Below are 27616 nucleotides of genomic sequence, written 5' to 3'. Positions count from 1 at the left end.
CCAGGATGCAAAGAGATCCACTCATCAGTATATGTGAAGACAGATGGATTGGAGCGCATAGAGGAGTCAGAACTCGGGAAGAGTGGAGGCAGTGCCTGCATCCCGGCAGCCTGGCCTAAATGGCTAAGCCCACAGCCCCAGAAAACCCAGTAGCAGCAGTGGAGGGGCCAGTGAAACCAGTGTCCCCTCAACACCGCCCCTACAAAAAAAAAAAAAAAGGCACCAGCGACATAGGCACCGACTCCAGCTGCTCCCCCACCAGCTGCAGAGAGACGTATCTGTACTCCCAGAGAACCCAGTAGCAGCAGCTGGAAGCAGCACACACAACCCCAGGTTCCCCTGCTGCAGTGGCATCTGTGACCCTGGCTCCTCCACTCACAGCAGTGGCACCTGTAAGCCCGAACACCTCAAATGCAGTGAAGGCACCACTGGCCCCAGCTTTCCACCCGGATTCCCTCCACAGGGCTGTGCCCGCGCCCCTAGATGGAGCATTGGTGCTGCACACCCCAGTGACCTCAGAGGCAACGACCATGACTGCAGCAACAGCGATAGCAGCAAGACAGCAACAGACCTCTGGGACACAGACAACAAGGAGGGTCCCTCCCGGGTGGCAACCCTGGCATAGGCATCTGAGTGTGGAAAATGCTGGCTCTCAAATATAGCCCCAGGAAGCACATGTAAGCGAAACCAAAATCTTGTGCTATAGCACCACCTACTGTAAAACAAAAGAAACACTTCTAATTACCAACTTGAACTGTTAGAATCAAAGTAAACAAAGCTTTACCCAAATAAGAAAAGTGTTCACTACTTCAAATGTGTCCGCAGAGGAAAAACTCATGAAGCACCATGAAAAATCATGGTGACACAGTATCACAAAAAGAAAATGGCAATTTTCAAAAAGCCCAAATTTAAAGTCATGGAAGATTGTGATCTGACAGAAAATTCAAAATAGCTGTCATGACGAAACTAAACAAACTACAAGAAAACTCAGAAAGGCAGTTCAATGAACTCAGAAATAGCTTTAAAAACACAGACAAAAATTTTGGAGCTGAACAACTCAATAAATGAGATGAAGAATATACTAGAATGAATTAGAAATAGAGCAGATCACATGGAAGAGAGAATTAGTGATCTCAAAGACAGAAATCTAAAAGTAATTCAGGTGGAAGTGGACAAAGAACTAAGATTTTTTTAAAAATGAAGAAACTCTATTAGAAAAAGTAACATAAGGATAATGACCATCCCAGAAGGAGAACAGAGGGAGAAAGGAGCAGAGAGCTTCTCTGGAGAAATAATAGCTGAAAACTTTCCAAACCTGAAGGAGAAACTAGACATACAAGTCAATGAAGCTAATAAAATACCTAATTATCTCAACACAAAAAGATTTTCTCTGAGACAAATTATATTAAAACTGTCAAAAGTCAGTGATAAAGAATTGTAAAGGCAGCCAGGAGGAAAAGACAGTAACCTACAAAAGAATACCCATTAGGCTATCAGATTTCTCAGCAGAAACTGTATTGGCCAGGAAAGAGTGAGGGAGAGAGAGAGAGAGAGAGAGAATGGAATACTATTCAGCCATAGAAAAGATGAAGTCTTGTTATTTGTGACAACATGAATGGACCTTGAGGGTATTGTGCCTAGTGAAATAAGTCAGAAGGAGAAAGACAAATACCATATGATTTCATTCATATGTGGAATATAAGAAACAAAACAAAACAAATGAACAAACAAACTCATAGAAGCAGACAACAGATTGGTGGTTACCAGAAAGGAAGGAGGTGGGGAAGGGAGAAATGGGTAAAGGGGGTCAATTGTATGGTGACAAATGGAAACTTGACCTTTGGTGTATACAGATGTCAAATTGTGTAATGTTGTATACCTGATACTTGCATGATGTTTTAAACCAATGTAACCTCAATAAAAGTAAAATTTACTATTAACCAAACAAAAAAAGGCAAACACCATACTGAAGTTCCCACAGTTCAAAGATGGAGCAAATTAAGCATCAATAATGAATTAAAATTCAGAGATATGTTTAAATCCACAGTTCATTATGATAATTAAAAAAATATATCAAATCAACTTAATGAATCCCTTTAAGAATGCTAGAGAAATACTTCATTATTTTTTAAACTGGCAAATAAAGAATCAAATTTTTATTCTGCCTTTACTATGGAAAAAATAACTCAATAGTTGCCAAGGGAAATTTTTCTTTATAAAAAAAATCACAGCTAATAAATAAAGAACGAGTGATAGAGTTAGAATATTACCATGAGTTACTGGAACAAGGCAACGATCACTAAGAGTTGATAACATCACAAAAAGGGAGAGGGCAGACATTACATACCTCCCCGGAGAAACAAACAGTACCACCTATGATGTAGTTTTGCCCCCCCAAAAAATAATAATTAAGGCTAAAACTGATCAAGCCTCTGGTCTGACAACACATTTACCGGAAATACAGGCACAGAGAAATGTGTTAAATGACACCATGGGGACGCAGTCATCAGAATCCACACAGTAGGAAACTTCAAATCAACTCAAGCTACTTCAAAAAAATTGCAAGGAGAAAAGAAAGAAAGAGAGACATTAGAGGAATCTATAAGTCAAAAGAGGTAAGACAGATCAAACAATCACAATTCTGTGGACATTATTTTGATCCAGAATAAAAGAAAAAAAATGTACAAACAATGTAAAACAAAAAGGTGATCATTGAATATTTAATTATGTTAAAGAATTGCTACATGGTTTGAAAGTGTTTGAAAATGGTGTTATGGTGTTTTGGGTATTTTTGTGATATTAATAGATGAAGTGATATGATACCTGACATTTGCCTCAAAATAATCAGGGTGGGGGGACTGGGTGGTAAAAAGATTGGCTAATATTGATTATTGTTGATGCTGGATGATAAGTATATTTGATTCATCAAGCTAGTGTCTCTATTTTTTGTACATGTTTAAGAATTTCCATCATAAAAAGTGGAAAATAAAAATAATTATTTGGGTGGAAGACAACATCTGAGACACTTGGCAAATCATGCCATTAAATGTTGGGACATGTATAAATAGTTATACAGGCTCAAATACAAAGCAAAAATCTATCCCCTAAATTATGTTTCAGAAAATGAGTGGGTGACCTTAAATTCCAGTCCTGATAGGTCTCTCTCATTATGGGGCTGTGTCTCAATGATTTCATTTTGAACAACAAAGTATTAGTGGGGAACAACATATTAATTAACCTGCAACCACTTCAGTTAATACTAACTTGAGGTTTATAGATATCAGGTAAGGAAACTGTTTTAAAAGGAATATAGAGATTTAACAAAGATACAGCAATTATTCTGAAAGCTATGGCCTCTCAGTTGCAAATGTCCATTATTATAAAGAAATTAGTTTAAAACAAGATCATTTCTTAAAAGCAATTCAGTGGTTACATTGAGGAAATCACAAATGTGAGCAAACAGTCCTGCTATTATGTAAATAGCCACATGTGGCTTGGAATAAATTCGCTAGCATTAGCCCCATAAAAAACTTCAAGACGGACTTATTTGGAAGTAAAGAATGCAGCTGGAAGTGAAGATGAAAACATCTAGACACTGCCGTTTGATGACTCAAAACGTAGCCCTAGTGATGACTAAGAACTCAGCTGCAATGAGTTTCAATAAAACTGTCTCATGAAATGTGAGATAAGACCAAAAGGCAGTATTTCTAAACCAAGATATGATTTTATATAAAAAGGAATGTTTAAAACTTTTGTGTATTTAACAAATTAAACATGTTAAGTAGACATTTCATCTACATCACCAAACGTTTATCAATTTAAATTCGCCAAAACTCGTTTTCTTGTGGAAGGGGCAGTTTCTCATTGGGAAAAGGAATGATTGCTTACGATCTGAGGTTGTCTGTATTCTGTCATCTACGGTAAACTAAAGGTGCTGTCAGTTATTATAGACTACAGATCAAGTGGGCGGTTACAGTCAAGGAAGGCCTCATGAAGAAAGGTAGGATGAAGATGGGTAGGTTCTGTATTAATAGAATGGAGAGCTTTCCAGATGTGCAAAAGAGGTGAATAAAGACACATGAACAAAAGAAAGCTTGACCTGGGACTCTCCCCCAAAAAATAGTTAGAAAAGAACCAGCTTGACATAGAGGGTGCAAGCAGAAGAAAATTAGGAATAGGCTTTACATGCAGAGTGAGGCCATGTTGGGGAAGACCTTGATCGTCAGCCAGCGGGCTTTGGATGAATTCCAAGGCCCATTCTCAGATTACAGTCAGGGCTACATTATGACTTTCATGGGCCCTAGGCACTTTTGCCTTCATGGATCCCTTCCTTCATAAAAACACATTAAAAATTATATTATGACCATATTAATATAAAGGTGAATATAATGCAGTATGCATGTATTATATTTATATTATAGTTATTTGTTTCTTCTTATTTTAAAATTAAAAGATTTCCGTGGGACTCTCAAAGTATCATGGGTCTTAGGCACTGTGCCTGCCATGCCTAATGGATAAGTTGGCTCTGATTAATGTTTGCTAGTTTGTGTATACGTTACAGATATTTTATGGTTAAGGAAGTGTTACGGCCATTTTATACAAATGAACACAACCATTTTCTGTATATGGAGAGGTAGGTCTCACCAGGATCAGAAAATGCTTTCATGTGGGCAAACCTGGCTCAGGAAGGATGAGCTCATTTGTTGTGTCTGCCATTTGGCCATGGCCATGAAATACCCTCCAGCTGGAAAGCGGGACTTAGTGGGAAAATACAGTGTGTCTGAAAGACTTATATCTGGGTCTACTTGTTGGGGAATCATCTTTCAGGACACTAGAAATAAGATGGTGCTCATAATGGAAGTTGGAGTTGGAAAAGAAAGTCAGATCATCTTCTGAAAAATTACACCAGGCTTTCAGGATGGAGTGCATTGTCTTAAGATCAGATAGTTGAATTTGACTACCATAATGTCCTTGAGAATTTCTATCACTACTTCCTTTTTGTGCTAAGTATAACCAAGAGAGAGGGCTTTGGCCATTCCCACGTGAGGGTTTTAAAGCAGCAGCAGAGAATCCTTTGGGACTGGTGTGATACTGGCAGCAGAAATCACAGCTAGAAAAAGACAGCCCAGAGAAGGGGGAGTTTCAGAGAAGATTACCAGGTTTACTTGTTCAGCAGGCCTTTTCCAGAAGAGTCAACAAGTCAGGGCTTGCCTCCTCAACTGTTGGGGGGCCCTGAGTCTCTCTCTCTCGAAAGGAAGCTGATTGATTCCTTACTGAAAGAACCAGGACAGTACTTAGGAAACATTTATCTGCCAGTGGGATCCAGGAAGGGTTGGAAGAGCCAATGATGAGGTTAGAATTGAGAGTAGAATGTGGAGATGTGAGGACAGAATAGGCTAGGACCTTGCTACTCAAAGTGTGATCCCTGGACCAACAAGATCTGAACCAGAATACATATATTTTAACAAACTCCCCAGGAGTTTTGACAGTATAATTGAAATTTCAGAAGCACTGGGCTAGGATGTTAGCTGAGAGACTGAGGAGAGAATGGTAGATTTGAAAAGCATATGAAGGTGACAATTAGCAGGCCTTGGTATCTTGATATTTTTTGGGGGGGAAGGGGAACAGATTTTTTATTGGGAAAGGGGAACAGGACTTTATTGGGGAACAGTGTGTACTTCCAGGACTTTTTTCCAAGTCAAGTTGTTGTCCTTTCAGTCTTAGCTGTGGAGGGCGCAGCTCAGATCCAGGTCTAGTTGCTGTTGCTAGTTGCAGGGGGCACAGCTCACCATCCCTTGTGGGAGTCGAGGAATCAAACTGGCAACCTTGTGGTTGAGAGCCCGTGCTCCTACCAACTGAGCCATCTGGGAGGCAGGTCAGCTCAAGGTGCCGTGTTCAATATTAGTTGCAGGGCGGAGACCACCATCCCTTGCGGGACTCGAGGAGTTGAACCGTCAACCTTGTGGTTGAGAGCCCACTGGCTTGTGTGGGAATCTAACAGGCAGCCTTCGGAGTTAGGAGCACGGACCTCTAACCACCTGAGCCACTGGGCCGGCCCTCTTGATATTTTTAGAGACAGAGATGATTCAAATATGACTCTGAGAATACAGATTTGGGAGGTTAAAGAAAACTAGTAATTTTCTAACACTCATTAACCTACAGGTAATTAATAGTCTAATTAAAAATCATATCTATCAATTAAAGCAATAGACCGACTGTCAGATCACGTTTTGTTTTGTTTGCTATGTTTGATGTACTCATTAGCATTATTTTCATGCATGTGAGAATAATCAAATTCTTTGTTTGCCCAATAAGTCAAACTCAGGTTGTACCTACTCATGTCCATTTCCCTCTTCATTATTTAATAGATTTCCTTTCTATGCATGTTTTATGTAACCTTGGACATTGCTAATTATTAGGTCCATTGCAAACAGTGGGCCAGCTATGTAACCTATTCAGCTATGATTAGATAGCATGAGGGTTACACACACATACTCTAAATATGAGCCCCATCAGATGTTACTTAGTTTAGGAGACCAGTAAGAATGGTCTGACACCCTGGGGCTATGAAAGGGATAGAACAGCTTCCATGGGTCCCTTATTTATAGTCCAGGAATACTACATTGAGTGTCTCTGGAATCCTTTGTTGGATGAAAGAACCAAGAAAGGAAGAAAAAGGCACGGCATCTGTTAAGTGGAAACAGCACCCTCACAATACTCATATGCCAGGCATGTATCCAAAGGCTGACAGGTTCCGTGATTCATCTAGATTTTGACTACATGATATCAGCCTCATGGATATTTGCAAACATCTGTATAATTGAATACCTCTTTCCATTTCCAGCCCATAATTTTCTTTTACCATATAAGAAATCTACCTCTTGTCCTTTCTCTCCCAAATGCAGTGATGAGGGGAGAGGGGGAGTACCAGTGAACACATAACCCACCACTCTCAACTTCTCCCCCTCACCTAGCTACTTCCAAGTTAGAATTCTAATTTGAACCAAGGAAAACAATGCTCTCTGAATCTTTTTCTCCTGGATAAAAGGAAATTGTGCTGAGTGGAGTGTATCAGACAGAGAAAGACAGATGCAATATGATTTCACTTATATGTAGAATCTAAGAACAAAATTAACAAACAAAGCAGAAAAAACTCATAGTCACAGAGAATAATTTGATGGTTGCCAGATGGGAGGATTTGAGGGGGTGGGTGAAAAAGAGGAAGGGATTAAGAAGTACAAATTGGTTGTCACAAAGTAGTCATGGGGGTGTAGTGTATAACACAAGGAATATAGTCAACAATATTGTAATAACTATGTATGGTGTCAGATGGGTACTAGATTTATTGGGTGATAAATGGAAGGAGGTTTGGGGGAAAGGGTGCAAAAGGTGAAGGGATTAAGAAGTACAAATTAGTAGTTACAAAATAGTCATGGGGATGTAAAAAAAAGCATAGGGAATATAGTCAATAATATGGTAATAATTGTATAATGCCAGGTGGATAGTCAGAGGGGTTACTTCTTAAATTATACAAATGTCTAACCACTATGCTGTACACCTGAAATTAATACAAAATAATATCGAACGTTAACTATAATTGAAAAATTTAAGAAGGGGGAAAGGTGAAGGGCAATAAGAGGTTCAATTTCCAGGTATAAAACAAATAAATCATGGGGATTTAATATACAGCATAGGGAATATAGTCAATAATATTGTGATAGCATAGTACGGTGTCAGATGGTTGCTGGACTTACAGTAATCACTTCTTTAGGTATATGAATGTTGAACAACCGTGGTATACACCTGAAACTGACATAATGTTGTATGTTAGCTATATGTTTAAATAAAAATCTTTTTTTAAAAATAAAGAAATTTCACGTTCCCTGTATGACAAAGATCAGCTGGAACTGACAATGACTACACCACCATTACCAACCACTTCTCTGACTTTGAGGATGAGTGCCTGTGAGATAATAGAAACAATGTATATTGTTGTCTGCCCTACTTCCTGGCACAGAGCTCCTAAAACCCTTGTGATTTCCTAAGTGATAAGCGTACTAAGAGCATCTTTTGTTTTAGTATTTGGTCTTTAATCCCAGTTCAGTTGTGTTATATAGGAAATGTAATGGTATTCCTTGGTTTCTGCCTTTCTGGGAGAAAACCTGCTCTTAGCTCAGACCTCAATCAGGAAATAATTCATGTCAAAAGCAGCAGAGTAAAGACCTCTCCGATCCTCCCACAGACCCGTAACACAGCACACTAAAAGACATTGCTAATTGTCATAGTCAGTTTGGGCTGCAGACTGGGTGGTTCTTATATAACAGAAATTTATTTCTCACAGTTCTAGAGGATGGAAGTCTGAGGTCAGAGTGCCAGCATGGTACGGTCCTGGTGAGAGCTCTCTTCCAGGTTGCACACTGCCAACTTCTCACTGTTTCTACCCCTGGTGGAGAGCAGAGAGAAGCAACAAGCTCCTCAAGACTCGTGTAAGAACACGAATTCATTCATGAGGGCTCCACCCTCATGACCTCATCTAACCCTAATTACCTCCCAAAAGCCCCACCTTCTAATAGAATTATATTGGGGGATGAGGTTTCAACATATGAATTTGGGGAGGACACAAACGTTCAGTTCATAACACTGACCCCTGCCCAGGGTAGCAAGCAGAGCTGCATTGCAGCATCTTGTAAGCAGACAGAAGACAAATCTACCTAGGACAATATGTATAACAGCAGCTCAGATTTTTAGAGCACATCTGTAGGTCCCCACTTGAGAAGAAAGCATGAGACAAAGGTAAGAATACAACCTGAACATTAAGTAAGTGCATAAGCAGACCTTGGAGCTGGGATATTACACAGTAGACAGAGAGAAGAAAATTTGTAGAACCTTAAAGAAGAACAATCTAGACCATAGCAGAACAGAGGTGATTCCCTCAGCCAAAACCTGTTGTCTACCCATTAACTTCCAGCAACAGTTGTTTAGCAGAAGGAATCAGAAATTACTATAGATTGTTCACAATGGGGTGCCTGTAGGAGAGGAAAGGATATACTTTTTTGTTCTTTTGGGAGGGTGTGGGGGCAGGGCAGTGAGAATAGCCAGCATTTTTTAAATTCAGGGAAGAGTCTTCAGGCCTTAGGGGCAAAGGGGATGGGGAGGTGTCCATTGCTCTGGACCCTGCCCCTTACAGAGCTAGTCTCTGAGGGAGAGTTAGACACATTTTGTAGTGATAAAGTAGCCTGCTGGGACAGGAGGGACTGAAAAGCCCAACTCCAACTCTTTTGAGGGTCCACACTTTGAGAATGTCTCTTAGATTTAGATAGGTCCACTGACAGCTGCTATCCAGAGAAATCCTCAAAGAGGAGCTCAGTGTGAGGGGAGGGAATGTTGGGGCTGGTAAACGGTGGTCACCACAGTTGGAGAAGGTGTGGGGGAGGGTTCTACTGGCACAGCAGGCAGCTGAGGTTAAATTCCGCAGGGCAGTAGCAAACCGTAGGGACTGTGTGAAGCACATGAGGGTTAATGATAAGGCTTATAACCTTGGATCAGTCCCAAGCTGGGGCACTGCTGGCCCAGGCATCGTTTGACCAGTAAGGGACTCACTGTCATGGTGGATAAGTGATCCCCAGCCTATGTGGGATCAGATGCAACAGCCATGCCCACAGTCGAGGCAACAGTGATACTAGACCAATGAGGCACTTTTCAATGCTCTCCATTTGGTCTGAGTAAGTCCCTGATGTCCATAGTCAATTCAAGGAGTGAGGAGCTGGTTCTTGAGAGAGATGCTATGCTTTGTGATAGTAAGGGTAGGTTGGACTCCACTTGAGCCGATCAACTGGGCCATATGAATTACACGGTCTAGGGAAAATGTAAAGACGAAATGCATATGGTTATCACCCCACTGCATAGATTCAGTCTTTCTTTACAAAATTCCTGGCTGTTTTCACGTGACTCTGGGTTAAAGGAAAAGAGATCTCTGGACAAGGAGGACCCAATGAGGCAATTGCAGATAAGAATCTGGGGCTGGGCATGGACGAATCAGGTGATTAGCCCTGCCTTATTAATAGCTTCCTTAATGAGCTTTATTTCTACCTGGCTGTATAGCGTTGTTCACTTGCTCATGTGTATGAGGTGGGGGTGGGGAGGGGCTGAAGGTGAGTGGCAATAGGAAAAAAATGTTTACCTTCCATAAGGGAGGTGGCGACTTGGATGCCAGAGGGTGGGGGTAATTACCTGCAGCAGGTACATTGCTTGCACCTACTCAAGACGAGCCCTGAGCAAGGCTGGGGGTGGGGTAGGGGGAATGTGTCAGCCTGTTGGGTTATCCTTACCCTGAAGATGAGCTTTGAGGCACATAAGTCTACACAGGAGTCAGGGCTGACTCCTCTCAACCCACCACTTCAAACTGGGAGCCCTGGGCTTGGAAAACATGCCGCCATTCTGGTGAACCTTGGGAGGTTTCAGCATGTTCTGAGGTTTAACAATCAAGTTAGTGCATACCAGCACAGCTTGAAATGGCAGATATTAAGCATTAATCTCCCTAATAAATTCATTAGTCAGCTATATGGTCTTGAAAGAGATTTGTACACTCAGATCATAAATTAAGCCCTGGTTAGACATTAACCTTCCCTGACTTTGCTCAGCAAATCTCCCGGTAGCTCTAATGGGATCAAAAGTTTCTTCAGCCTTCCTAAGATCCTGCTTTCCTTTGACTAATTACACTGATACAAAGTTTCACAGAACATTTTTATGATATAGTTAGAAAGAAAAAAAGGCAATGCCTAATCTAACTTCTATGAGTTTATTTACTGAAAAAAAGAATGACAAGGTACAGTCATTCAGGATCCTGGGCTCCTGGGTACAAATTTTCCCAGGCCATCTTTGCAGTGAGATTAGAAGCACTATCTAGCACTCACCTATCACTTTATGCCTAGGGCAGCGGCCTCTTGGTCTGTAAGGTTGGCCCTAAGTCCCATTGTCTTTTTCTCTGCTGTTCCAACTCCTGTTTCCTGGGCATACTGCAATATCTCCCTGATATGGTATCTTTAATCTTAATTATGTATTATCTATCCAATGCTTTGCATTCCCTGTATACACAGCACTATGGACTAGCAAAACTTAGACACCAGAAACTCCTGAAAAAGTGGCTTTCAAGACCCTGCCAATGACTCCTCTCTCTGGATCTCCAGTCTTATTTTTCCATCCTCTCTGCCTTGTGCTGCCTGTTCAATGAAGAAAACTCTATTTTGCTCCCCAACTCTCTTTCCTCTCCACTCTGAATCACTGGGCCCAGGTTCAGAAGGCTCACCTCCTCGGATTCCCACCCATCTCAACCCTAACCCCGAACCCCTATCCCTTCAAACTCTGTCACCAAACTCTGCTATTTACTAAAATCTTTCCAGATGATCCCTTGTACTTTGTCATTCCCTCATCTACTTCTCTCATTACTCGGCACTTGTAGATATAACAGAAGTTGGCTTTCAAATAATTCAGAATTTAAACCTTCCAGGCAGCCGATCTCTACCACCAATTAGCAAGTGGGAGCCAAGGCAACATGCTCAGTGTCTGGGACAGACGTAATTATAGGTTCCTGGGAATATGGAGGGGGACAAAACAGAAAATACCCTTACTTCCTCAAGCTGACATCCTGGTGGTACAACCTATTGGTTTCTTTAACTGTTGACTGCTGCCAAATCTCAGGGTTTTTATTGAAGTTCCTTTAGAGTAATACAGCAAGACTTTGTATTTATAAACACATATTTTAAAAATAAGGTCAAGAGAGTTTTCCAATAAGTTTTGATGTATTCTTGATGAGAATACATGGACAGGTATTCTAATGAGACTATAATTTTCAACGAAAGGAAGATTAACGAATGTTTACATCATTAATGGTACCCTGCTGACGGACTTGCCCTCCCAATGAGTTTTTAATACAAGCTAAGTACCCCCTCACCTGGAATACTATCTTATTTTACACAGATAAATACATTTGTCTGTGTATTTCTTATTGTTTTCAAAATTTTCATATGCATTTATTTTTCTGCATTATGAATGCAAAATGTAAGTTTTTAAAGGCAGGGGACAGAAGAGAATATGGGCATATTTTCAGTTCTTTGTTCTGCAGGTTGCGTGAGTTCAAAGGTGATAGTCGAATATTTAAGAAAATGTATAGGCAAGCCCTGACGACTCATAACAAGTGTAGCTATTTCGGCACGTAGCTGCTCTAACTATAAGTCCCCAAGTGACCCCAGGAAACTGTCTCCTCTCAATTAAAGGGGAACCGATTAGATTAGACTGAACATTCACATCCTAGTTGTCTGCAGACAGATATGAACTCTGAAGTATTTGGTTTTGTTCGGCTTTTGGCCAGCCCAGTATTATTGAAAATTAGAGTGTACATTCTCCAGTTTACCACAGACCTCACCACTCTCTATAGTGTTTTCACAATTGTTGCACATACATGTATATATATACAAGCAGCCATGATGCCTGCTTGGCCCATGATGGCCTCTGAGTTTGCAGTCCCTGAATTGAAAGCTTTCCTAGGTCCCTGTTTTGTTTGGGGTGGAAAACTCTGCCCAGAGACTGAGTTTGTCTTTGCTGGTAATTTATTTAACATAGGTTCTCTGTGGGAATTTCACTATCCAATAGTATACAGGATAATAATGCCTCTTAATAAACCAATAAAGAAATAACATACTCCAAAGTAATGATAGATTAATTACACTATTGTTTCAGGCAAGGGGAGAGGAAAGAAAATAAAGTCCAACTTTAGTTGAGGTGTACCTTTTCTGTGAGGCTGATTCTTGGGAGAGACAGCTTAACCAATTGCCAACTGACTTCCAGGTGCCAGCACAGAAAAAAATAAGTCCCTCATTGCTAGAGCACATTGCTAGGGAACGATGGTGCTGGTATTGGAGGGCCTTCTTGGGTCATCTGCTGCACTTTTAGCACTACCCATAAGAGGGTTCCTTTACTATGGCAGGAACTAATAGCCCAGAGGTCTTCAGAGAGGTGTTCGATCAGCAGAGGGTCACCTTGCCCAGACCAAACACTCTTGAATGAGCCTCACAAATTCTCAGTATTTATAGTCTAAATGCCCGCTTGCCATAGTTGCTTCTCCACATCTTTTATTTGCTAAGACACCAGTAGCTGAGCTACTGAGTGTTTATCAAGGACAACAGATAAGAGGATGGCATCCTGACATACTTATCTCACTCTTATATCAAAACCATTTACTCTTAGAAACTTCATTTTTGTCATCCACAAGTGGACTTGAAATCATATCAAACCAATACATAACAATCTCCCTTTCAGCTCTGACCTTTCTGATTCTAGTTCTTTGTTACTATCCTCTTAGCATTGTGCTGCTTCACCAGGACTCAGTAAGTGCCGAGGGAGACAAGAATTAGATCTATTAAGTTTAGATGCCTCCTAAACTTTGTCCTTGCTTCTTCCTTCCCATGATTTGGGTTCTGGGTTCTGTTTAATTTTATTCGTGTGGGGTGAGAAAGACAGTGACAGATTTTTAAACAGATTTCCTTAGTAAAGGAAATATGGACGCAGAAAATTTTCCTTTCCTTATCCATCCAGAGAACTTGGATTTGCTTGTGACTGGTTAGATCCAGCGGTCCCTGGACGGCTGTGTAACGTGTCCTTCTAAGACATAAGGCAGAACTCAACTGTGGAATCTCAATGAATTGCTCGTCTGGTTTGGCTCACTTCTTAGGGTACAGTTTTGGGCACTGGGGATGAAAAGAGAAAGGGAAAATCATCTAGCTTCATAGCATTTAGAACCCTGTTGTCGTGGCTTGAGCCACCACACTGGGGCAGCCCAAGGTCATCCTCAAATTAAAACCATGTTTCTCAAAGCGTATTTCCTGGCCCACCTGCAATGGTGTATTAAGTTGCAGGCTCCTATTATTGAGGCTCTACCTCAATCCCCATGACCCAACTCAGAGCTTGCCTGAAGCTCTGATGGATGGTTAGTTCCCTGCTTTAATCCCTCAACTCTTCTGCCTGAGGGCCTTCTCTGGCTTCAAATGAGTTTGTAAGAGCCAAAGAATTCATGCCCAGCAAGACAACTCTCAACCAATAAGGGAAAGGAGTGTGAGTAAATACCCCAGTTTTTCTTGACTTTAGTAGGGCAGTTGTAAGGCATGTTCTGTTTGCTTCCTTAGAGAGTCCCCTGGTTGCCCATGGCAACAACCTGCTCTTTAATGTATACTTGCCCTGCCTCACTTTCTGCTCCCTTGTTTGTGCTTCTGGGACCACCACCCCAACAAACCGCTTACATCTACATTACATTTTAGAGTGTCCTTTTGAAGAACTCAGCTGAAGGAGACTCATCCCAGACAAGTGGCAACAGAGGTGCCGTGGGTAAGAGGCTTTGGAGCGAACTTCCTGGGTACCCATCCAGGCTCCACCACTAACTAGTTAATAACTTGTTATGAAAGACAACTAGCTAACTAGTTATTAACCGTTCAGACCTTCAGCTTTCTCATCTGTAGAATAACAATAGTAGCTACCTCATACTGTTGTTGCAAGGATTAAATGAGTTCATACAAGTAAAGTGCTTATAATAGTGCTTGGCACATAGTAAATGTGTCATAAATAGTTGCTATTATTATCTAATAAATCAAAGTCTCTTGGGTGGGGCCCAGAAATGTGCTTTTAAAATACGCTCACCAAGTGATTCTCTCATGCATGATAAAATTTGAGAACCGCTGAAACAGAGACACACCCTTTGGCGTTCCTGTACACAAAGAAAACATTTGAGGAAGTCGATTCTCCTCCAGCAGATAAGCAGTCAAACATACCTTTTGCAGGGGAAGCCTGCAGGTAAAATAAAGAGCTATGTCAGTGTTCAGAGCACTGGAGAAAACATGACAGGTGATTGCACCCTGGGGCTCACCAGAGGGCTGAATTCATTCCTTTTTCATCCCTTGGTTTTACAATTCCCACATTAGGTAAAGTCCTAAACCACATTAGTTCTTTGAAGCCAGTGGTACCCAAAGTATGGTCAGACCGGCCCCATCAGCATCACCTGGGAGTTCACTTGAAATGCAATTCTCAGATCCCACCCCAACTCTACTGAATTTTAAACTCTGGGTGAGCCTGTGTGCTTTCAGAAGCCCTAAATACAGGAAAACAAAAAGAAAAGACTCTTCTAGATGGTGAACAAAAATGGCACTGTACAATTCACATCATTTGAATCTGCTTTTTACCTTTACTATATCATGAACATAAGAGAGTAATTTGCTATTTAAAAGCATAAATTAAAAAATGTCTCCCTCTTTCCCCAGGAATTTCAGATTAGTAATTAGAGATGCCAGCAAATGCTAATACATCCATACCAATAAACAACTTTCTCCTGGCAAAGGGAACTGATTAATACAATGTGTGCAAACATTAATTGATGGTGTGAATTAAGGATTGAATCCCTGCTTTAAAGATGTTATGCACGCCGTGCAATCAAGGAAAGCATTTAACCAGATTTGTTCATGAGCTCCACTGTGTTCTGTTGAATAGCTAATTTATAATTGCATTAGTCTGTAAAATAATCTATTAATAAAACTGGAAGTAAAATTGGGCATAGATTCATTATCTCAGTCAGTTCTTCTGGATGCCCACAGAAGAACATTTTTCCTGCAAATGAGGTGGAGACCTTATTATCATGCTCAGCAGACTGGGGTGCACATATCTGTCCTTTATTCTTCCAGGGCTGAGTAATGTTCCAGCAACCCAAGTCATTCATTAAAGTTAGTGAAAGACTTAAGTGCATGCTTAATCTTCTTTGCCTTTAATTAGTATTGTCTTTGGTTTGAAAAATGTTTCATAATTTACCAAATTGAAAAATCAATTTCTTATCAGCTTAGTCAAAGTAACTGCACTTTCTGCTAGTAGCTCTTGGCACTTGTGGAGAAAAAGCTGGGCCCCTGAGTCATCATTGCTTTTCAGAACCTTTGCTTTCCCACTGCTGTTTGGATTCATTGAAAGTCAGGGTAAAATACCCAGAGAATCTATCCAAGGACTACTGTTAAGATTAAATTCAGAGAAATCTGGTAAGTCTACAACCAAATGGGACAGAAGTAAAGACCCAGAAGTGAAGTATTCATTCATTCATTCAACCAACCATCATTGATTCAGCACCGACAACATGCCAAGCACCATGCGAAGCACGGCCCCTACAGAAGTTAAAGACTTAGGTGTTGTGGCAGTGCTGCACCACCTCCAGCTGGGAGGGGGTGGAGTCAGAGTCTGCCAAACCATGTCCCCACATGTAATGCAACTCTGAGGAAGCTGAGGACCTAGGCTGGGAGCCCAGGCCAATGTGGGCAGCTGCAACAAGGCTGGGGAGAGGCAGCCACTACTGATAATGGGACCCTCCAGGCACCAGGCCCAGGCCCTGGTAGGTGCCCCTGTCAGCCCCTGAGTTCCTATGTAGATGCTCTAGGTCAATTGTCCAGAAGGTGATCACATACCTGAACCTGTTGGGGAAAATGTTGGTGCTAAAACTGAATTCGCTCAACAGCTGCCAAACCAATACCCTCACTGTCTCCCAGGAGGTAATAAAAAAACTACTGTGGATAAAACCCAAGATCAACAAGAGCCACGAATTCGCACTGGTGATGGTTAAGTGACCACAGGGCCTGGCTGTCACACCTGACCTCAGACCGCTGGAAGCTCGGCATCTTCCTCAGACCAGGAGAGGGCCTCCTGCTTCACCTTCAATCTAGACGGTCTCTTGAGCCTCATGCAGCAGACAACCGAGCTGCCAGTCAATGAAAACACACAGAAGAATGTGCCCCACTACAGGGTCTGCACCACTCTCTTCTATAGCTGTCTGCCCTGCCAACTTGTTCTCCCTGACAGCACCCATGAGAAAATGTTCCAGTGTCTGTTTACAGTGCCCAACAGGAGGAGGAGATGAGCTGGAAGGACATGTTTGGCCTTTATGTGCAGCCTGGATACCAAGGGTATAAGCTACAAGTATGAGGTGATGCTGGCCGGGCCAGTCCTCAAGTTGCACAGCTGCATGGCCAAGCTGTTGGCTCATCCACTGCAACAGCTGTGCCAAAGTCACACCTCCTACAGCCTGCTAGAGGAGGACGAGGTACCCATTGAGGCTGAGCTCACTGTCTGAATCATCCCTGTACATCTCAACATTCTGGCCTAGAGTGCTGGTTGTCAAACTGAACTCTGTGGGACCCTGGGGGTTCCAGGAGATACCCAGGGCACCTGGAGGACTCTGGAAGTAAACCAAGATGCTAGGAAGCATCTCAGGAACTCTGGGTACCCATCCCCCTTGTTTCTCAGCCCACACCTCACTCCCAGTTTGTCAATTGTAATTTTTGTTCTTACCCATGTGATTTTTGTCATCAAAATAAAAATCTAAGGCTCCCTAATCCATATCAACACCCCCACCAAAAGTCTGGCGTAGGGTTGACAAGAAGGTGGGAAAGTGAGCACTCTCACATAACATTGATGGCAAAACAATTTAATATATCTTTTCGTGAAGGTAGAAATTTGACAGTATCTATCAGTACTTAAAGTGTGTAAACTCTATTATTCTACGAGTCCAATTCTAAGAATATAGCCTAGGAAATACAGTTGATCCTTATTATTTGTGAATTCTATATTTGCAAATTTGCCTACTCACTAAAATTTATTTCTAACCCCAAAATCAATACTTGTGGCCCTTTCAAGGCCATCCGTGACAAGCTGTGTCCACAAGCTGACCTCAGTCTCTTCCAAGAGCCAACAGGTAGCAAAACTAGGTATCTGCCTCTGACATGTCCTGTGACCCCCACACTCTACCAAGGGAGCAACTCAGCTCCTGGTTTTCTTTAATATTGGAAAATAGATATGAGGGAGAATGTGTTCCCCAGTCCCTCAGATGGCAAACCCAAGCCCCAAACGCACATAATTGTGTTGGAGCTGTGATGCCTCACTGTTTTCCAGCATCAGTGAGGGGAAATAGCCTCTGATACACCTGTTGTAACTGAGCAGGAATGGAGGATGGAATTGGTCTGAGAGCAGCTTGTGATAATATTTCTGGCTGTCATATTAAAGACCCATTTCCCTCTCTCTCTCTCTCTCTCTCTCGCAATCTCTTTCTCTCTCTCCCTCCCTCCCTCCCTCCTTCCCTCACTTCCTCCCTCTCTTTCTCTCTCTTTCTGTGTGTGTGTGTGTGTGTGTGTGTGTGTGTGCACGCGTGTGTTTAGTGCTTCTCCACTCAGCTTTTCCAATCATGAAGGGGGAATTTTGTTGCCAAACCAGGGCCATGGCTCACAGCATAAATTCACGCTAAGAACAGGTGGTAAGCAAATGGACAGAAGACTCACACGCATTTGAACTGACACTGCTTAAAATGTCTGCTTAGTTATTTAGTCAAGATTGACATGTCAGCCTGTTATCTCAGATCCACGTTCTGAGATATGTTTGCACTATTTCAGAAGCAAAGAAAGAGGTGCTGAGGGGGCACACTGCACCTCACATGGTTTGTGGGGCAGCAACATTCACAACTGTGAGGTCTCTTTTTCTCTTCTTGCTGTTTCAGACAAACGCATTCATCTGTAGCTGCTCCAGACGCCCTTGTGGGGTGCAGAGCTTTGTCATCCGTCCCAACACCAACTGCTGGGTATTCTTGAGTGCTGGTTCTCCAACTTGGCTACATCTTATAATCACCCAAGGCACATGAAAAATATTGGAGTCTGCGTCCCTTCTCAAGGGAATCTAGTTAAACTGGTCTGGGGTACAGCGTGAGTTTAAAAAAAAACAACAAATAGTAACTAAAGTATACATCAAACTTGGAGAACCACTGTCTTACTGGGCACACGAGCAGACCAGATTGTGTATGGGGGTCACACTGGCTTCTCAGAGGTGCCTCTTATCCAACTAAACTGGAAACGTGTATGGAAATCCCTTATTCAGAGAGACTGTAGAGATGAAAGGAGAGGCTTCTCCTCACCATGCTGTTCACAACACAGAGGCGGAGACCAGCAAAGCACGGGAAACGCATGCAGGACAGGAGCAGCAGCTAGACTGCCCCTCACCTTCTACAAGGCAATCTCAAGGAGTCCCTGACAGGGAATATGATGTTATGTCATATCCCGAATGGCCAAGGCAAAAATGCTCCAAGGTGCTGTGCACTCACGGATGACTCCTACAAAATAGCAGTTGGCTCGAATTATGATGCAAAATAATCAGAAAGAATGCCTTCCAAGATATGTTGTGATGCAGGGTCTCAGCTCCTGCTCCCCAGACAAGAACTCAGGACATGGTGAGGCCAAAAAGGAACACCAATGGAGCCATAGATAGGGGAGTCATACCACTATATTCTCGATGGCGGCTGGTCGAGACACAAAAGCAAACATCCACCAGTACCCCAATGAGGGGTCTTCCTGTACATCATTCTCACTGTCAGCCAGGCAAGACACAGGAAGTAGGATCAACACGATCCGCAATCTACAAAATCCGCTTGCTAACTGCACTTGCTAGCCGCAATCCGCTCTTGCTAACTGCACTTGCCAGCTGCAATCTACGGTCCATTTCTCTGCCAACCAACCAACACCACTTGCTAGCTGCAATCCACCGTCGGCTTCTCTGCCAACCAACCCACCCCCTTGCCAGTGCAGCCACAGCAGTTATATTAGTGGCTAATGGCTAACTGGTTACAGCTGATGGCCAACTAGTTACAGCTGATCTACTACCCGAGCCAGCACCCCTCCACGTGAGGTCGAAAGCCTGAAAACTGCTCTCTGGGACTCTGTCCTCACATATGTCCTCTATGCCTTGTGCATTGTTAAAAACTCAATCTTTTATTTCTCACAACGGACACCTCTTATTGCAGTGGAGTTGTATTTCTCATCAAGATGCAGGGCGGAATGTAGGCTGAGGAGCAGTCCCACATAGAAAAGGAAGACCTTGCTTTCATTGCATCAGCCAAGAGCCTCCCCACCCATCGCCCCAATACACACACACACACACACACACACACACACACACACACACAACCGCTTCAGCTTGGCCTTCCAGGTCACCAAAGGATCCTTGCAACAGCAGCTATATGCTTTAGTTAGCAGATACTTTTATGTCGGAAGCTGTATTTGCCATCATGTCAAAGACTCATCTATGGATTCCCAAATGCAGTGAACCATTCTGTTTACTTTTCAAAAGCAGTTTCCTGAGGGCAAGGAAGGCAAGACTTCTCCCTCACAGTTGGCCCATCCCTCATGGACTCAAGCTGACGTAACAGTTAGCTCTGCTACAGCTTAATCTCATTTCAAACACTCCTCCCAACTAGTCATTAATCCTAATTAATCAGTGTTACCTAAATCAGCAATAAGGTGCAAAGGTTTCCCCAAACTGGCAATCTTGGATTGGACACCGTCATAAACACAGAGGTTGTATGTGGGCTTAAATGTAGTTCAAGGGTTATGAAGGAGAGCACAAGAAATCTCGAACGAAGCTTCTTTGAACTTAGAGGTTGCAGTGGAAACAAACATTAAATTTCAATTGACTTTTGGCTCCAAGGGAAACCTTGTGACAATTTCCCCAATTTCTGGTTACTGGTCCTTTGTCTCTCTTTATTTTTTCCTCCCACATTTTTCTTGATAAGGAAATAGTGAGGACTTGACATTCTTGAATTGTACACTTGGGACACCCTCTCAGGTGTGATTTACTTTGCCTGTCTCTCTGCAGGTCACTGATTATTATTGGAACATTTTTTCGTGATTCATGGAGAAAATCAATTTGAGCCTGCAATGTCATGGGGAACTCAGTTTAGAAGAACAACGAATAATGTTGAAACTGCAAGCAAAATGTCTTCAATTCGCACAACCTCCTCATGTTTTTAAAACCTCTCTTGCTACTCTTGGTTAAACAGTTTCAGAGAATAAGGCCCTTCCTTAGCCTTATGTCATTTGGCCAAGGAACCAGAATCTACATTTCTGGCCCAATTCCCTTTTCTTTGACTTTGCTGATTTCTTGCAAGAATGGAGAAGGGGCTTTGGGTGTGGGGGGTGTGTACTGAGGCTGGCTGCTAACAACCAGATCTAAAGAGTAAAAAGATCTGATTCACAAAGAGCAGGAGCTATTTCTAGAATATGAGGCAGGAGGGAGAGAAGGGAGTAGGGGATACAAGCTCTTACAGGCCCTCTTTGCTTTGAACAGTTAAGGACATACAGCGCTGCTGAGACAAAGACTAGAACCAGGACTAATTCTGCCTAAACACACGCGCTGCCCCCTCCAGCGCCAGTGCAGGAATTCATTTTCCCTCTCACAGCAGGCCAGTACAAATTTTATCATATCTAAATGAGTCCAAAGGAACTAGATTCCCCAAGCCTTTCAAAAGCCACATTCAAGGTTAAAGGCTTAATCTTCCAGAAGCTGAATGTTTCCCGGAGATCCCAATCCATTGAAAATATCAGGGGCCTCACATGGGGCAGGATTAACTTTCCAACTCTTTTCATAACACACCGTCATGACACAAATCCAGAATTCTCGGCTCCATCATCATTCGGCACTTTGCTGTCCGGCCAACACATCACATTTCTGATTTCGCCGGTTCTAAATGATTCTCACTAATTCCACCCCCCCAGAGAGGAGGTGACGTGCTGAGTTCCAGTTTTCACATAATACTGATTGAGCAGCTGTGCTGGGCAAGGCCCTTGTGCTGGATAAAACGCATCATCATTGTGCTCAGCAAGACTTTACTGATGACTGTCTCAGGGCTGCCAGCCATGGTACAATGTCACTTGATGCCTGAAACCCTCACTTGGCTTCTTAGGGCCCACCCCAAATGCAGAATTCCAGAAAGTTAGGGCTTGGGCCATCTTTGAGCATAACCAGCCTGCCCTCCCATTGGGTCGATGAGTAAAGAAGCCCAGAGAGATTAAGTGACTGGGTGAATCAAGTTCACACATCTGTTGACAGTACCAAGAGAAGACTCCAGGATTCCTAACCTCTGGACCAGAGGGCCATATGACTCTTTGCTTTTCTCTACAAGACATTCAGATTGGCATTAATGAACAGTATATCTCTGCGTGGTTATGCTGTTCTTCGTCTAGCTATCTCCTACGCGTCCTTCAAAATTCAGCTCAAGTGTCGCCTCCTTAAGTCCTCTCTGGCCCCTCATATGAGATAAGGGGCCGTCTAGATGGCTCTCTGTGCTCCCCACATTCACAGCACTCACAGAATTACACTGGTACTCCCCCACTAACCTGTAAACTCCTCAAAGATTATGACCCCTGTGATTTATACAAAAACAATGCCCACACACAATGGCCAATACGTGTTGGTGGCTTGTTCCTCTCTGGGGAATGACAACATGAACAATATTATCATCAGTGCATTGCACACTCCACGTATGTGGTGACGATAAGCTGTACTTGGTGTGCCCTCTGGAATCTTAGTCTATAGAGATGGCAATGACAGTATATTATTTAAAAACATAAATAAAAACATACGCGTGTGTTAAGCAAAGTTCTGGTGTTGTAAAAGCCCATTTTCCAGATGAGTTCAGGGAAAGGAAACCCCCCAGAGGAGCTAAGCAGATCATATAACAACCCTGGGCCAGGGCCTTATCAGAAACCCATGCTCTTGTTACTGAATTTGCTGCCTCATTGTCACTTCAACAAGAAAGGCTTTGTCAGTAGTCTTTCATCTTCTGTCCCTTGGAAAGGGACAGAGAAGAGTATGGGTTTCCCTCGTCCTGTACTCAATGTCCTATTACCTCAGCTGGCCAAGGTTAAAGTACAACCAAACAGCTAAGACTTCCTGGGTACTTATCACTGGAACCAGCAGATTGGGAGGCAGAAATGGGCCCAAAGACTTCTTGGACAATAGACCTGTGAGTCATGCTGTACCCATTAGAGCTATGTCAGGTGATGGGTGGAAAGAAGGGATGGCTTTCCTCCCTGGTTCAGATTGGAGGAAATTGTTGGCCTCCCGTAGCCCTCTGCCTCCACTCAGTCATGCAACTGGAAAAGAGCTGCTGTCTAGTTTAGGACGAAAGTTTCCTAAGAATACAGGTTATTGTTGTTACTAAAAGTACTGTTCATTACAACCTATTAATTATACAGTAGCTAATACTAATGGTAGTTATTATTCATTACTAGTGTCTAGTTCTACAGCTGACATAGTGTAGAGGTGGACAATACGGCTTGGGATGAATAGTGGTGAGCAGCTCCGTGGATGGGTCGGCGCCCTCTGCTTGTTCTTGGCAATTCTGCGTTCTGGAGGCCTCCAGCCACTACGTGCCACAGCCTCCTGCTGGCCACAAGCTACAGTGACACTTCTGAGCTTCCCTGGAAGACCCACTCCTCAACTCCAGAGACAGACTACAGAAAGACTCACAGAGCTGGGAGGAGCCGTAGGGACCACCGTGCAGGGAAGGGACGTGACTTATTAAAACTCACACCACTTATTATAGTCAGAGCCTGAATGGGCACAGGTGCTCCTAGAGCCTCTGAAATCACAGATATTGATCGAAAGTACGTACATGCCTGTACACTGGTGGGTACTTTCTTGGAGAATCAAGATGACTATAATAAGCAGCGTAAACGTTTAAAGTTTGTCTTAAAAATGTATCAACTCCTAACACTCCATTTCCTTCTTTTTTCAAAATAAAATGTCTTGTTGTATTAACAAGCACATGATAAAAATCTGACTCATGCAGTAATGACTTGTGTAGAAACGTCAACCATCTGAAGTATATGTGCGAGCTGGGAAGCATGCAGAAAAAAATCTAGGTAGTGTGTTCAAACACAAGAATCTTTGTTAAACTCTTACCCGGAGTTGATGTGATTCTAAAAACTTCATTATATGATTTTCTAGCCCCAAACAGACCAGAAGAAGGGAATTAACAAATAAAATGTGAGTACTATTAAAGTCAGGCAAAATGCCACAGGAAAAAAACGGGAGTAATGGCAAAAATCCTCTAAAAAAAGTCAACCCAAGGACGACTAGAGCACAGCATGCTGGGTTATCAGATACCCAAAGGACCTCTGCAACCCTTGAGCAAGGATGAACCCAGGTGTTGTGGGAGGGATTTGAACCTTATAGAACTTAAGGGACTATCGTTAAGAAAAAAAGTACAAGTATGTAAACCACAATTAGGTATAAAGGGCAATATTTGTTTGCAATGGGAAAACACACACACACACACACACACACACACACACACACACACACACAATTACTGATCCCTTTCTTTTGAGATGTATCAGCTATTTTGCAATTTACCAAAACACTCTGCAATGCTAGAGCCTGAACTCATGCACCTGCGATAATGAAGGGGGTCCTGGCGCTTACGTTTCATCCGCCTTCCAGGAAAGCTGCCTTTACCAAAGTGAACATCACTTGTTACCTGGCTCCTCAAATGATGCCCCCGAGTCCCACAGAAGAGGTAAACGCATATGCAACTCACCTTGTTGAGAAAGGCTGGGAAGCATACATTCTGATATTTCCCTAAAGAAAGTAGGATTTTTTTCCTTCAAAAAATTTTTTTCCATTTAAAAAATTATCATACAACAAAATTGACCGTCATTGGTGTGTACAGTTCAGAGAATTTTAACACATGAATAGACTCATGTAACCACCACCACAATCAGAATACAGAACAGATCTGTCACCTAAAAAAAACTCCCTCATGCAAAAATGTATAAATTTTAAAACATTATTAAAATAAATTATTTCTGTTAGCTGTGACATTCATTACTAGGAAATTCTTTTCCCCAAATGATGGCCCAAGGGGGTGCTACTTTAACACGAATCCATGTCACATTCAACAAATTTCACGTGTGCTTCTGGAACAATTGTCTATTTTCTTTTTCTAATTATTTTTTCTATTACAGCTGCCACTCAGTATGAGTTTATATTAATTTCAGGTGTAGACTATTTTCCAGATTCTCTTTTATACCGCGTCAAAACTTAACATCTTTTTCACCTCACCTTTCCCTGCTGTTTATTTTTTTTAATCTCTTAAGTTTTTTTGTGAAGGTGCTATGTTTCACAATACTGTATTCTCCAACAAAAATCAAACCAGGAACTTCAAGCTTCGGCCTGGAGAGAGAGTGTCCAGATGGGAACAAGTGTAGACACACCAAACAACTGAGACCAGGCCTCCTTTGCCAGGGTGCCTTTGGTGGCATCTCACTTTGACCCCTGCTGTGCCACCATCACGGTGGCCCCAAGTTGCTCTCATCCCTCTGTGTCAATCTGACCCAACTGTAAAATCCCCATTCTCATGGACTCTCTAATTAAACTAAAAAGTGTATAATCAATACCATAGAAAACCGAACAGAAACAAGTGAGTAAGTAAAAAAAAGGCACAAACGGTATAATGAGCCAGTTTCTGCTCCTTTGGCTGGTGGGCTTTATCCTGGTTCCCCAGCTTAGGTGCTGTACCCCAACTCCCGCCTGCACCAGGGCAGCAATAATATAGCAGAGGGTACAGAATTTGGGCTCTGAAGAGAAATCACTCACGTTCAAATCCATACTCTACTGCTTACTGGCTGTGTGACTTTGAACAAGTTACTTAACTTCTCTGTGCCTCAGTTTTCCTGCCTGTATTAATAGGATGTACTTCATGGTGGTGTTGTGGAGAATAGGTGAGATAATACTTGATAACTATTGAGGATGGAGTGTTCAACACCTGGTAGCTATTATTTTTACCTGGGGGTATTGATCTCAGTTCAAGCTCTAAATTACGTGTGTGCTCCTCAGGTGACTGACAACGCAGATGATCATACTTTTTAAGTGTGAGCCCCCCACAAACACTGCAGCCCATCTATCAACAAGAGGTTGGCTTCTCCCTAGGATAGCTCTATGCTAATCACAACACTGTAGCCACAGAGCAAGTGCAACATCAAACTAGATTTATAGAGCTGTATGAGGACTGTTCTCCCGTTGATTTCTAAGCCTCTTGTCCTTTTTTGATAGTTGGATTTACCCAACTGTTCATGATCCAGGGCAGGAAAACAGATTCCTTGTGAGCTTCACCATACAGCATGTTTCCCAACTCATACACTAAAAAGAATGTAGACATGTTCTCTAGTCCATGATACATAGCGAGAGCTACGTAGCAACAACATACCTGGAGAACAGAGAATGAGGAAGTGAGCTCCCAAGTGCCTGTCTCTGGAGCCTATAAGATAGATGTTGCAGTCTTGAGCTGTAGGTGAAACCACTGCCCCCTAGAGGCAAAGGAAAGAGTGGAAATGGCAAGCCTTTTTATCTGTCCTTTCCTTCAAATAAGGTCTGACATCTGTAAAGGAGAGCAATACTACTAAAAAAAACAAACAAACAAAAAAACCCTCTGGTTGTCTTTTCTGGTGCCATAAACCCTTCATGTGCTCAGGAAACAATTTTTGACAATTTACTTACTCCCACAGGATGGGATTATGGGTCTGTGTGATGTTTCCTCCCCATTTTCCCAGAATTGTGACTCAGAGTCATTGCTGAAAACAAAAGGCAACAGGAAGCCCACAGTCTCTCCTCAGTGAACCTGCAGAGGCTGGGGCCAACTGCCTTCCCCTAGGACTTGCCGACAGGGACCAATTATGTCATTATTGAGATTCTTCAGGATACCAGGTACACATACCATTCTTGCCCCATCCCCAGTTACCAAAAAGATAGAAGACAATTTCTAATAAAACCACAGCTTCAAAAAAGGCCAAAAAAGGGAATATATAAACAAATATATTAAAATATTCTGTAACAAGACCTGCTGACTGAGGAAAAACAGCATTTGGAATATAATATGCAGCTCAGCGCTTCCAGCGCCATATGACATTCACTGTCCATTAGCAGAAGAAAAAAAAAATCCATCGTTCATGAAAAGAAATAAACTTTTCGCGGCCTTGAGTTCTCAGAACGTATCACCAGATTCTTGTTTATTGTAAAGAAGTTTCCCCACAACTGTTTTTTTTTTTTTTTTACAGGAAATGCAAAGACATTTCCCATGTGATTTTTGTGAAAGGCTCAGTAAACAACAATAGGTTCGAAAGAACAATACCTGAGGAGTAAGTCCTTCCCAGCCTGATCTTCTCACCAAGGACTGAACACAACACACCTGTGGCTTGTTTCTGGCTCTACAATAATGATACTTTCCTCACAAAGAAGCTCTTAAGCACCAAGCTGAGCTTCCTCACTAATCCCCAAAGCATTTCTATGGGATAAGAATAGGAGACCAAGTGTAGACGCCTGTTATTTTAAGAACCATGTAGAAAGGTGCCTTGGGTTTACTCTGCCTATTCCTCCCTCTTCCATCACCACAAATCTTAAGGAAACAAAATCCCTACAGGAAAGCAAGCTTTAAAAATTCACAACATGCAATAAATACAGATAAACACTGTAAGGAGAACAAGATAAAAATAAACAGCATTAATGTCTTTCTTTAGCTTATGCTTCAGAGAGACAGAAATGTACCCTACATATGTAAGGTCTGAGAACTTTCGTTGTAAAATAACGTCTACACTGCTTAAAAATAAATAAATTATAAAAATTCACAACAGCAGCGTGAAATGAGGAGACAAAAGGGCACACAGCACAAAGTGTAATGTGGAAATGCCACCTAATGTCTCTCATCTGCCTCCCACCAGTCATGGCCAGG

At 42.3% G+C, this 27616-nt stretch overlaps 1 long non-coding RNA gene and 1 pseudogene across 1 annotated transcript in view; both read left to right on the top strand.

Annotated features, from left to right (window-relative positions):
- LOC141567196 (uncharacterized) overlaps positions 1–7743 on the top strand; it is a 43439-nt gene extending 35696 nt beyond the window's left edge. The window contains exon 5 of the long non-coding RNA XR_012489638.1: positions 5–7743. This is a non-coding gene — a long non-coding RNA (uncharacterized LOC141567196). The remainder of the gene's footprint in view (positions 1–4) is intronic.
- Positions 7744–16156: 8413 nt separating this feature from the next.
- Positions 16157–17322, top strand: LOC109454526 (BRISC and BRCA1-A complex member 1; annotated as a pseudogene).
- The last annotated feature ends 10294 nt before the right edge of the window (positions 17323–27616 follow it).

Source organism: Rhinolophus sinicus, linkage group LG10, assembly GCF_036562045.2.
Source record: "Rhinolophus sinicus isolate RSC01 linkage group LG10, ASM3656204v1, whole genome shotgun sequence".
In the NCBI taxonomy this organism is placed as follows: domain Eukaryota; kingdom Metazoa; phylum Chordata; class Mammalia; order Chiroptera; family Rhinolophidae; genus Rhinolophus; species Rhinolophus sinicus.
Note: the sequence above shows the minus strand (reverse complement) of the source record. Positions and strands in the feature narration are given on the sequence as shown.